This window comes from Quercus robur, chromosome 7, assembly GCF_932294415.1.
Source record: "Quercus robur chromosome 7, dhQueRobu3.1, whole genome shotgun sequence".
Classification (NCBI taxonomy): Eukaryota; Viridiplantae; Streptophyta; class Magnoliopsida; order Fagales; family Fagaceae; genus Quercus; species Quercus robur.
Genome location: NC_065540.1, coordinates 2,492,123 through 2,505,712, shown reverse-complemented (window position 1 = coordinate 2,505,712; position 13,590 = coordinate 2,492,123).

The window sequence follows — 13,590 nt, the reverse complement described above, 5'->3', positions numbered from 1 at the left end:
TTGTTTAGTATTAAGTTGCTTTAAAAAGATTATGAGTTTTAATTCATTTAAACTAAAATAGTTTAGTATTATTTGTAACTCGAAAAAAAAAAATAAAGAAAAATATGTTTGAATGATCATGTGAAAAAATGTGGGTCAGATTCAAATCAAACCATTTAAACTTTTACAACCGTATCAATTTACAGTTAAATCCCTAATAAAATCCAAAAATTGAACTCTCAAATCAAGCTTGAAAAATCCTTGTTATAAATTTATATGATTTTTAAAGATCATATTTTTATCTGAAACCATGAACTATATGATTTTATAATAGTTTTAAACATCAAAGTTCAATTTAAAACTTTTTTTTAAAAAAGGTGTAATTTGAAATTATCCCTAAAATATAAGGGTTTAAAAAATAATTTACCATAAATTTTCTTTTTCTATAATCATAAAATTTTGGTGTAGGGACACGTTCCGCAACGAACCGCAGTAGTGTTGGGTTCGCACGTGAATGGGCCCAAACAATATCATTTGTAGAGAGTGGGTTCGAAAGGCTAGGCCTCGGTTACCCAGCGGTGGGTTTTTGTGGTGCTCATATGTGATTGAGGTGTCTTCACCCTGGGAGTCTTTCTCCTGGAGGTGGACTGGAAACCCTTCCTTTTTGGCCCCTCTTCCCAGCCCCTCCTCTAGATTACTTATTTTTTCTTTTATACTAGCCTGCATTCACTTTCCTTCGTCCACGTGTAGGGTCAACCTTTTCAACACTGATACTTGTCCCGTCAGTCCAAGACAAAAGTCGTAGGGAGTGGTTGATAAAGCTAAAGCATACGGCTCTGTTAGGTGCAGAGCTAGGTATGGGGAAGGTAGTAAGGGCAGCCTTTCCTAGATATTTTAGATTTTCTTTCAAGTTTGTCCCTATACCGTTTTTGCCCTTCTTCTTGGTGGAACTTTGGGTCAGCTGAGGACTGCACTGTCCTCGGCTGCTTCTCCGGGCCAATTTGTGCTTCACGTTATTGAGTTTGGATTGTAACCCTCTTCGGCTTGGGCCTTAGGGCTCCCCACGAATAAATGGGCTCGGCCCATAAATTGCTGGGCCCCACAATAGCCCCTCAAAACCCTGCTGTCCGACTTCCTGGTTGGAGAGGGGGGTTTTGATAATACCGAGCCTTTATTATGGCTCATTTAATTCAGCCCTTAACTGACGCTGGCGACTCTTCACCTGCCCAGGGAATGTACCGGTCTACAAGATGTTCCCCTTGATTTGCGCACGATGCGTTTATGCCGTTTGGTTATCTAAAGCGCGTCTTTAATATCTTCCCTTTACGAAATCTCCCAGGTTCAACGGTTTTTGATGGCGTGGGGGAATGAAACGGGCGTATTCATGTTTGCAGATTTCCTTGGAGATCTGAACTCATTAAGTACTCTTTTCTTCGTCCCCTATATAAAGAGAAGAAACAAGAGTTGTTTCTCCCACAGATGAATCCCTTTACTCCCCCCAAAATTTGAAACCCTTAGATTCCTTCCGGAGTTTACTTTTATTCTCCGGTTACACCTTAACCTGAAATACACTCACCGTAGTAATAAGCAATGAAAAAACTATTCCCCTCCCAGAAACACCATGTTCTAACGAAGCTCGAAATGGCTCGGTCAGGGCAAGGATGGCGGAGACTCAAGATTTGTCTCGCCTTTCTTTCAGCCAAAATTCGAAGCAGGGACTCGTCACGTCACATTTTTGGCGTGACTGAGCCGAGGACACACATCTTCAGTACTACCCGCTCTCTCATGAGCATATCTAATATGGCACCAGTGTGTTAGGAGTCAGGACTGGGGCAGGGACTAAGTGCCCCTGCTTCTTCCTCTCTTCGTTCACTGGCGCCTCCTTTTGCCTCTCTTTCTTCCTTCTCACCTTTTCCCTCTTCTTCTCCTCCTTCTTTTACTCATGTCCTCCATCTTCCTCATTCATCTCCTCCATCTTCCTCATTCATCTCCTCCATCCTCTTCTTCCTTCTCCTTCATCTTTTTCTAAAGAAGGTTCTTCTCTCAATATGAGCAATACTAAGGCAGAGATTGGAGAGACTTTGAAGACGAGTTTAAAAGACACCTGACTGTTTACTTATCCGTATTGCGGATGTTATTGTTGCTTCGGCAGTTCACCTTTTGTATAGGCTTGTTTAAGCCCTTCTTTGTACGTTGTAATAATTTTTCATATTAATAAAAATTGTGGTTATTTTGCTTCGCATGTTCTGTTTCTATGTTTTTACAAGTTTACAAGCGCTGCTCGGCCCAATAATATAGCATCTGAATCAATGGCAACTAAGGCCAAAATACTTACTAATAAAAAGATGTCACCATAACTTTAATAAAATTATTTGACACAGCAATGCCTATCTGTGAATAACGATACTTACCCGAAACAATGCCGAGGTTAGAACTGGATGCTCTATGCGGTGTAGGAAGTAATCATTCGAAGACATATCTCCCGCAAGAATGAACAACCCCCGTAGGCTACCGAATAGTGTGGTGTCTCGCCATCATCCTAACCCTTTTATCGGCCTTAACATTTTACAGTATTTGAGCCGAGGGCTTTCCCCATCCGAGTAGTGGGCGTCCCAATAGGTTTGAATCCGAGGACTTCGCAACGCCTTGGTTCTGTCCAAAACCTAGTTTTGTCATCCAGGTAGTTGGTTTCCCCATAGGCTTGAGTCCGAAGGCTGTAGTTCAGTTTCTCCTTTTCCTCAGGTATTTCGCGAGGTGACGAGCAGGAGGTTGTCCTCGGCAACGGCTATTCCTCGGCGTGGGCCATTGTCCCTGGGCCCCCATGCAGAACGGGACTGGGCCGCGAATTCACTAGGCCCACAACTTAAAGGGTATTTCTGTAGTCTTTGGTCACGCGGTACTTTTTGGCGTCCCAGTGTTCGAGGTGCACCTTCCCGAGACTCCTTTAATCCCATGGTTGCAGGTGGCGTTGGAGATTGAGCCAGAGCCATCTTGTCTGTAGCGTTCCTTGGGACGCTGCGTGAATTAAATGCCACCACCTTATCTTTTTAAATAAATAGGAGAGAAAGTTGCTTCACCTACGCACCAATTCTTCAGTTTCCTCCCAAATCACAACTCCCATATCCAGTGCTATCCCCCCTTAGCATAACATGTTTGAGGCGAGGGTTGGGGAGAAGAAACTCTCTCCGCCACAGAGGCGCCGTGTCCTCCTGAGACTCAGAATAGTGAGGTACGGGCAAAGGAAGCATAAATTCAAGAGAATACTCCGCTTCGACAGAGGGGAAAGGGTGTTTCTCCCTCTTTTAGTTAAAATCCGAAGTAGGTTCTGTTCATGCCAGAATTTTGGTGTGTCAGAAGAAAGATTCTCCGCCATCATCGCCTCTGCCCTGTCGCAGGCAAATTTTTGGTGAAGGCTTCTCAACTTCCGGCTTCCTGCACCTTTCCTTCAGCGGTGTGAGGCTCAAGTTGGGTTTCTTTTGCTGCCTGAGTTATGGGCATGTAAAAGCATTGAGTAAGAACAAGGTCTTGGAGCAGTAGCCAACCTCTCCTCTGATCCACTTCCTCGGCTTTATCTTATTCTCTTGTATCTTTCTTTCTTTTTGGTTATGTGGTTAGCTTTAGAAGCCAACCTCTCGTCTGTACTGCCTCTTCTGCTTTGTCTTATTCTCTTGTATCTTCCTTTTCAATTATACAGTGAGCTTTAACATAAGCTGATTCCAGCTTTTCATTGTACGCTGTACTATTTCTTTGTTTTAGTAAAAATGGAAATTTATTTACTTGTTTTGAATACTGTTCTTTTGACAACACCACTTTGTGAATGGGTGTGCCCCAGGTGTGTGTTTCTCCTCAGCGATATTTAGAGCAAGAACCCTTGAAACACAATCCAACTAATTCTTATTTACCGAAACTACCAGGCATAATAATAACAATTCATAGTAAGTTAAACTTAGGAAACTAACCGAGACAACGGTTGAACGTTCTGTAATAAGCGCGAGAATACTGTCCGAGAACGATAAATTCTAAATGATTCATCCGAGGGGGTGACCGAGCATTGAATGACTTCGATTATGCTTTTGGAAACATGTTGCTCCATTCCGTACTGGTCCCTTTGGTGTCGAGGATCCGAGGGCAAACTAGAGAATCCATGTAGTTCAGGAATTAACCCAGTTGTTAATGGAGAGTTTTCCTCGAGGAGGTTCTAAGGTCTATGTAACGTAGTTTTTCCTTTGTAAGTAGTTGGTTTCCCCAGAGGCTTGGGTCCGAGGACCATACAAGGCCTTAGTTCTGTCCAAAACTTGTATTCTCTTTGTAAGTAGTTGGTTTCCCCAGAGGCTTGGGTCCGAGGACCATACAAGGCCTTGGTTCTGTCCAAAACTTGTATTCTCTTTGTAAGTAGTTGGTTTCCCCAGAGGCTTGGGTCCGAGGACCATACAAGGTCTTGGTTCTGTCCAAAACTTGTATTCTCTTTGTAAGTAGTTGGTTTCTCCAGAGGCTTGGGTCCGAGGACCATCAAGGCTTTGGTTCTGTCCAAAACTTGTACTCTCTTTGTAATTAGTTGGTTTCCCCAGAGGCTTGGGTCCGAGGACCATACAAGGCTTTGGTTCTGTCCAAAACTTGTACTCTCTTTGTAAGTAGTTGGTTTCCCCAGAGGCTTGGGTCCGAGGACCATACAAGACCTTGGTTCTGTCCAAAACTTGTATTCTCTTTGTAAGTAGTTGGTTTCCCCAGAGGCTTGGGTCCGAGGACCATACAAGGCCTTGGTTTTGTCCAAAACTTGTATTCTCTTTGTAAGTAGTTGGTTTCCCCAGAGGCTTGGGTCCGAGGACCATACAAGGTCTTGGTTCTGTCCAAAACTTGTACTCTCTTTGTAAGTAGTTGGTTTCCCCAGAGGCTTGGGTCCGAGGACCATACAAGGCCTTAGTTCTGTCCAAAACTTGTATTCTCTTTGTAATTAGTTGGTTTCCCCAGAGGCTTGGGTCCGAAGACTATACAAGGCCTTGGTTCTGTCCAAAACTTGTACTCTCTTTGTAAGTAGTTGGTTTCCCCAGAGGCTTGGGTCCGAGGACCATACAAGGCCTTGGTTCTGTCCAAAACTTGTACTCTCTTTGTAAGTAGTTGGTTTCCCCAGAGGCTTGGGTCCGAGGACTATACAAGGCCTTGGTTCTGTCCAAAACTTGTATTCTCTTTGTAAGTAGTTGGTTTCCCCAGAGGCTTGGGTCCGAGGACCATACAAGGCCTTGGTTCTGTCCAAAACTTGTATTCTCTTTGTAAGTAGTTGGTTTCCCTAGAGGCTTGGGTCCGAGGACCATACAAGGCCTTGGTTCTGTCCAAAACTTGTACTCTCTTTGTAAGTAGTTGGTTTCCCCAGAGGCTTGGGTCCGAGGACCATACAAGGCCTTGGTTCTGTCCAAAACTTGTATTCTCTTTGTAAGTAGTTGGTTTCCCCAGAGGCTTGGGTCCGAGGACCATACAAGGCCTTGGTTCTGTCCAAAACTTGTACTCTCTTTGTAAGTAGTTGGTTTCCCCAGAGGCTTGGGTCCGAGGACCATACAAGGCCTTGGTTCTGTCCAAAACTTATATTCCGTTTCTTAATTTACCTACTTCCTAAAGGTTAGCTCCTCGAATAAGGTGGGGGAAGCTAACTTGATGTTTAAAGCCCCTAGACTTGCTATGCCATTGGCACTACGAGGTGTAGCCCCTAGTGGGAACTTGTGTCGGAACAACAACAACGTGTCGCCGGTCGTAAAGGCATCCTCGTAGACCCTTGTTCGACAAAAGCTCAACTCCACCGCCGCTCGAGCTAACGTGCAAGCCTTTCCCACAGACGGCGCCAATTGCAGGGACACGTTCCGCAACGAACCGCAGTAGTGTTGGGTTCGCACGTGAATGGGCCCAAACAATATCATTTGTAGAGAGTGGGTTCGAAAGGCTAGGCCTCGGTTACCCAGCGGTGGGTTTTTGTGGTGCTCATATGTGATTGAGGTGTCTTCACCCTGGGAGTCTTTCTCCTGGAGGTGGACTGGAAGCCCTTCCTTTTTGGCCCCTCTTCCCAGCCCCTCCTCTAGATTACTTATTTTTTCTTTTATACTAGCCTGCATTCACTTTCCTTCGTCCACGTGTAGGGTCAACCTTTCCAACACTGATACTTGTCCCGTCAGTCCAAGACAAAAGTCGTAGGGAGTGGTTGATAAAGCTAAAGCATACGGCTCTGTTAGGTGCAGAGCTAGGTATGGGGAAGGTAGTAAGGGCAGCCTTTCCTAGATATTTTAGATTTTCTTTCAAGTTTGTCCCTATACCGTTTTTGCCCTTCTTCTTGGTGGAACTTTGGGTCAGCTGAGGACTGCACTGTCCTCGGCTGCTTCTCTGGACCAATTTGTGTTTCACGTTATTGAGTTTGGATTGTAACCCTCTTCGGCTTGGGCCTTAGGGCTCCCCATGAATAAATGGGCTCGGCCCATAAATTGCTGGGCCCCACATTTGGTATTACAAGATGTGTTTCACAATGTGATTTGAAAAAAAAAAAATTGTTCTTTTATTTTTATTATGTATTTTATTGTCCAATTTAAACTAGATCATATTTGATTCGAAACCATGAACTATTTGATTTTATAATAGTTTTAAACGTCAAAGTTCAATTTAAAACTTAAAAAAAAAAGAAAGTGTAATTTGAAACCCTCCCTAAAATATAAGAGTTTAAAAAATAATATACCATAATTTTTCTTTTTCTATAATCATAAAATTTTGGTATTACAAGATGTGTTTTCACAATGTGATTTGAAAAAAAAAAACAATTGTTCTTTTATTTTTATTATGTATTTTATTGTCCAAATTAAACTATATTATATATATGATTTTTCATTAATTCTTTTATAGCAAGAACATAATTCTAGGTTTTTTTTTTTTTTAAGGAAAACATAATACTACTTTCTAATAAAACATGAAGAGATTTCTTTGGGACATAATTGTAGTGCTAACGTGGAACAACCATATATTATTGGCCGGTTAGACTATTGCAGGGGCGGAGTTAGGAATTTTTGTTTGGGGGGCCAAGTTGCAATACTAATATATTAATCAAGATAACTTCGCGCACACATATATATACATACACGCTTTTTTATTATATATTGTAGTTGCACGATTTATCAGGCCTTGGCCCAAGGTGCAACACACAATAAATCTTTGTAGAGGATGGGTCAAAGAACTTAGCCTCAGTGAACTTGGTCGGTCTGATGCATGGACAACGTCATTGCAGAAACCAAAACACCAGAATGGATGTCTCACAGAAGATTATAGTTTCTGGGTACAGATAATACCTTTTTTCGTCCCCTTCTTTGAGGGACTCTACTACATTATATAGCTCTTTCATTCTTATCTGAACCTTACACTTGTTGATCATCTAAGCCCCCACTTGAGCACTTGTCCTATCAGACACCCTTATCACTCCCTTGTGAGTTGCAGTGGCCAAGGTAGTACTGTTCAGGGGTCTTTTCTTCATTAATGCGGCCAAGAGGGTGGTTGTGACACATTTAATGTGGTGGTGGCAGCTTTCCATGAGATATTTTGGGTTTTATTCTTTTTTATATGCTTGGAGGATGAACTGCAGTGGTTGGGGCGAGCTCTTGGTCTGGACTTCGTAGTGTCCGAGGAGGTGTTACTCCTCGGACAGGTTTCTTTTACCGCAGTTGGGCTTGAATAATGTTTTGGATATGACTTCTCCTTGGACACTATGCTTCTCGGATGGGCCCGTATTTAACTAGCCCATTATTTTGGGCCGGGCCCCACATATATATACACACATTTTTTTATTTCTTAAGTTATATCTATATATACATATACACACATACCCAACAACAACAAAAAACTTAGTATTTTCAATTAAAATTATGTTTGATGGCGATCTTTCATAAAATAAAATTCATTTTTACCATTTTCATAGTGAAATCTTAAAAAGTATTATTTTCGATGTAAATTATCAAATTTTATACTAAAGTTAGTAAAAAAAATCTTTCCATTGAACTAATGCAATTTTCAAAAACTGATTCAAAACTTGGAGGAATAAGTTTAGCTACAAACATATTTGAAATTATCTTTCTCTAACCCATTATGTGGCTACTAAAGAAACATTTCATGTGTTGTTTTAGTGATAAGATTTTTTTTAAATGAGTCAGTAACTTGTTAATTGCCACATTACGAGTTGAAAGAGATAGATTCAAACATGTTTGGTGCCAAACTTTAACAAATATTTTTCAAATATAAGAGCACATTTTACAATAAAAAATAGAATTAAAAAAATAAAGTTATATTTTTATTACTATTAGACCAATTATTTTTTTTAAGAGCATCATTGGACTGATTCAATCATATGGGGGTCAACTCTTATTGTTGTATACTAAATTTTAAAAATATAAAAATAATTATATATATTAAAAAAAAATTCAAAATTTTGGTTACTTACCTCCGCCCTGTCACTATTGTGTAGTCTATTGTGTATAATTGATTTTCATTCAAAACCTAGGGGAAAAAAAGGATACCCTATACATAACATATTGAATGGATGATGAAATTCATTTGAGCTTTTGTTTTGAGGGTACAATCATTGTATTGGACTCCTGCTGCTTGCTGCAATGAAAGCTTCAAATGTACTAGACTGAACTTGCCCTAAAATGAAGAACTTTTAACCCTACCCTATACTCATAATGAAAGGCAGTTTCCAAAAGTGACACCCTTTTGGGCTTTCTGCTAACTTTATCTCTGCATGAATAGCATTCCTCGCTTTCCCTCAACACTGCTCTGTAATACCCTTTACAAGTCACAAGATTAGCTATGGACAAAGAGCCTCAATGGAAACGTGACCATGTGACCAGTACAAGAAAATCACTTTAAAAAGCAGCCAGATAGAGCAGCACTTGGTCAAGCTTTTGAGGTGTTTCAGCACAAAGGCTCTGTCACGAGCAGACGTACGTGTGGTGGCTTCCAAAACTCGGATGAGGGAAAATTATCAAGGGATTAGTTTTTGAGAGTCCCGCTGATAAAAAATTGGCATATATTAATGAGAGGGACTAAAAGTACAGCTGAAGTGATAAGTAAAACTCAAAATATTAGTTCAAGTTTCGCATCCTATAAAGCCGGTCAAAAATTTGATATAAAGCAAAAAATTTGACAAAATGCAATTTCTTAACGAATATCTTATGGTGTCCGTTAACATGACCCAATTATCAAAAATCATACTTTTTTGTTTCTAAAAGTAAAATATATCAACTAGTATAAGAGGATTCCGATAAAGGATCCCTCCAATTAAATTTTATCTCATTTTTAATTCAATGTATGGTACATGATATTTATATGACTTTTAAATGCCACATATTTTATAAATAAATTTAAAATTGAAGGTTGGAGAATTTAATGGGAGAGAATTTGTGTATGGTATCACTGTTAAAAATTAATGAGACTTTGGAGATGGAATGGATCTTACAAAGTTACACAAAGAAATCCAAGCAAGTACAAAATAGCTAAGATATTTGCATCTCTTAGCAGATGAGAGGTAAAATAAGAGAGGAGTGACTTACCCTATGTTTGTATATGGAGGGACCCGATAAACAGGAGAAGGAAAGGTCATCGAAATGTAGTAAAATTTAGTATATTTTGATCACTTTTCCCTCTATTCTTCTTTCCTCACCCTCCATCTCCCTTTGTTAATGTCTTACACAATAGAAGTGATGTTCTAGTATGATGAGAATGAATGAAATTGATGATATGCACAACATCCCCTTTAGATTGATGGAGCAGAGACCCAATTCGATTGATAGCTTTCAAAATCGCAAGGAGGGTTGTGTTAGCCTCATCCCACGAAGGCTCACCACATCCTACCAAATTAAACCAAGATTTGGCTTACCACCATTGTTCTTGTGCATGGGAGGCAAGACAGATACGACACATGTCCTAACTAATGATGAGATAAATGATACAAAAAAATTAAAAAAAAGTACATGCAATGACTTTTAATTTGTGTACTAAAATGACACTCCCCCAAATCATGGACAAAATAACACTCATCCCTCGAGGTTTGTGTAAATGCAACATGACCCCACATCCTGTTACTTCTCTAATGGAATATTCCATTTTAAAAAAAATTATATATTTCTACTCGTCTATACAAACCTTAGGAGAAGTTTCATTCATTCACAAACCTTAATAGGGAGTGTCATTTTATCCATAGTTAAGGTAAAATATTTTCTTATATATAAATGGAATCTTTCGTTAGGAAAGTCAGGGAGTGGATTATAGACTTACCTGTAACATTTATATAAAAATCAAGATAGAGTATTATTTCGCAAAACCTTTGGGATAATGTATTTCCAAAAATATCAAGGGAAGTTGGTTTACTTCACCACATTCTTTAATACTCTTTAAAATGTGACCTCGAAAGATCAATCGCTAAGTCCTATTAAATTCTATCCTTATATTATAATTTTGCATTTTGAATGAAGAATTATTTTATTTTGGTCCCTAACATTTGTTCTATGTGGTAAAATGACCCCTAACATTTTAATCTACCACTTTCATCCATAAATTTTTGGTATTATGTCAGAGAGTAGTGATTATCACACACTTGTTAGTGTACATCGTCCGTACACATTTTATTGTGGACATCTATTCAAAAATTGTGGATATCACACACATAATTATGGATTTGATGTGTAAAAAGTGTACATTATTGAGTGTGTAACAAGATTTTTCATATGTCAAAATAATCTCTCCAAGTGGTGGATATATTGAAAAAGTTGACATAACTAAAGGTAATGAGTAATGTTATAGACACAAATTATTTTACAATATTTTTACAAACAGCTGATGTGACTTTAATATTTTTCAAATAGTTATTGTAAGTAAAAATGTGATATTAGTGATGGACCCATATTAGAACTAGTAAGAATTTGTCACATCAGCAGTTTGTAAAAATGTTGTAAAATAATTTGTGTTGGTAGCATTACTCAAAGGTAATATTAAAATATGAGTATTAATGCCACATAAAATGCCACGTGGGTTGCCATGTGGGTTTAAGAATATTTCGGATCATTTTGACACATAAGGTAAATGTCAATGAATATCTCAACCGTAGATGTATGCTGAGAGGGAATCCAAAGTTTTGTAAAATTTTCAAAGCCAAAATGAATTACAAAACATTAATTTGGGTTAGTGTTCTTCTATCATAAAAAACAAAAAAATGGGTCAGTGTTGGGAGAGTGAGAGAGTTACGAGGAGGAATACAAAACCACAAATGCCCTCAAGCTTCGAATGCATCACTTTCCATTCTTCAATTACTCCCTTGAGATGATAAGATAATTGAAGTTCCAAGTTGTTGTTCACTTGTTCTAGGTTAAGTCAAATAGAAGTTAAAAAAGTTCCAAATAATGATAGAGCCAAAGGACGAAGAGTATAGGTTAAAAAATCTCCCTACATGTTGAGTGCTGACCAGGTCAGAATAGGACAATCATAGCCGTAGCCCAAAACAAATCTTGGAGAAAAAAAAATTACTAGTAGTGGAAAGCGGGAAAAATGAATAGTTAAAATAAAAAAATAAAATCAAATGCTCTCCTTCTCTATCCTCAGTATCCTGATTATAGAATTCTGATGAGTGTGCGAAAAACCATGTGTTTCGAGAAATGGGATTGCTTTTCAAATTCGAATTTTGGTTGCAGAGAGAGAAAAAATAAAACTATTTATGGAGTAGTATTATACTAATTGCTATACATGTATTATTGTACATCTATAATTTTGTACTATCCTTTTGTTACTATATATAGCATGTATTCTTTTTCTTTTTCTTTTTTTTTTTAATGGGAAAAATCAAACTTTATTTAAAATGGAAAGCAATGATTACATAATGAAAAATAGCATGTTTTAGAAAATAAAGATTATTTTCAATTCAAACAGAAAAATCGACAATACTTACAACATTTTTAACTAACAAATGAGTAAAGGCCTTGTTTATGTACATAGAAGATATATATGAACATGACGAAATTCATGCATAGAGGACAATATCCCATAAACAATTGGGACAACAAATGCAGGAGGGAAGGGAAGTGATCATTTCAAGTTTGTGAAATAATGAGAGTCACCTAAAGCATATATTCTTTTCAAAGTACTAGCCACATTTTTCTCAATTAGATAACCACATTCTTTTCATAATGTGAGTTGAATAACACGTACATAGCACATGCCTCAATATAGTACAGTAATTAGATAACCACTGAGGATATGGATAACGTTGAAGTAATATCATTAGGTTTGTACTTTCGATTTCTTAACACTGTTCAAATGTTGATTCATGTGTTTGTTAAGTACTTACATTGAAACTGTCTATAAAAAACAAGAACCAGTCAACATCTTCCTGTAGTGGAAGACTCTAGTCTAAAAGCCCATTTCAGACATTCAAATTCAAGGAACCATTACAGGTGTGCATGAAATGAAAGAATGAAAGAAGATTCATGGCCATGAGATACGTTCTTGCTATCTCCAGCAATGTCATCCACAATAAGCTACCGTCCATGCATTGTAGAGTTGCAATCAGATATGGTTCGAGGTTATCCTGATCCTTAAGCTTTCATATTCTTTTAATTTTCTCCTTTTAAAATATCAAAGATTATAATAAAATTCAACTTTCTTATTATATAACTCAGAAGAAACGGACATACCAAAAACTTCGATGACTTAACCATTGCTTTCATGATGGCTACCATATAAGGATTAATTTAGAGTGACTCAGTGGTATGGCTTTTCTATTTTATTTCATTATTTATGTAGGTAAAAATTTGTGATAATGTGAGGGAGAAGAGAGACAAAAGAAGATATGAGAGCCATGTGGTCAATATCTTTGGAACAAGAACTCAAAGGATTATATTTTTTCATTCATTTTTCTTAAAATACATTATAATGAAATCTATATTTATAATAGAGATTCTACACAAAAGTTCAGTAATAATTTAAATTTAAATTGAATATTTTGTTAGAATAATAATTAAAATTTACATTTCTTAACAACTTAAATTAGTAGGATTAATGGATAATTTATTATCAAAGCAAATGTATGAGATCAAGTGGCAATTTGGCAATGTATAGTTTTTTTTAAAAGTCTATTTCTTTTCGATACAACATTACTTTTATTCATCTTACTTTTTAAATCAAATAAGTCAATTAAAATAAGCTATAACTTAGATTAGGTAAATCAAATAAAAGCAGCAAGCATATAAAATATAGAAAGAGAATAAAGTATATGTTAATCATGCCAGTATGTAACATATGGAATATGATATTATGATCCCATTCATTTCAACGTCAACCTTCATTTAAATTTTTTTATTTTTTATTTTTTATAGGACATTCATTTTAAATTTCAAATGAGATGAGATGACACCCTTTATTTTTACATTTACCTTCATTTTAAATATATACAATGTCTTACACATTTATTTAGTCTATAATGTAAATCTTACATTGATATCAATGTAAAATTGTAAACTAATAATTTTCGTTTATAATATTTCATTTGAACTAGGAAAGGGATTGATTTCAAAGAGGAGATCAGATCTTTTCCTAACGTATGCAGTG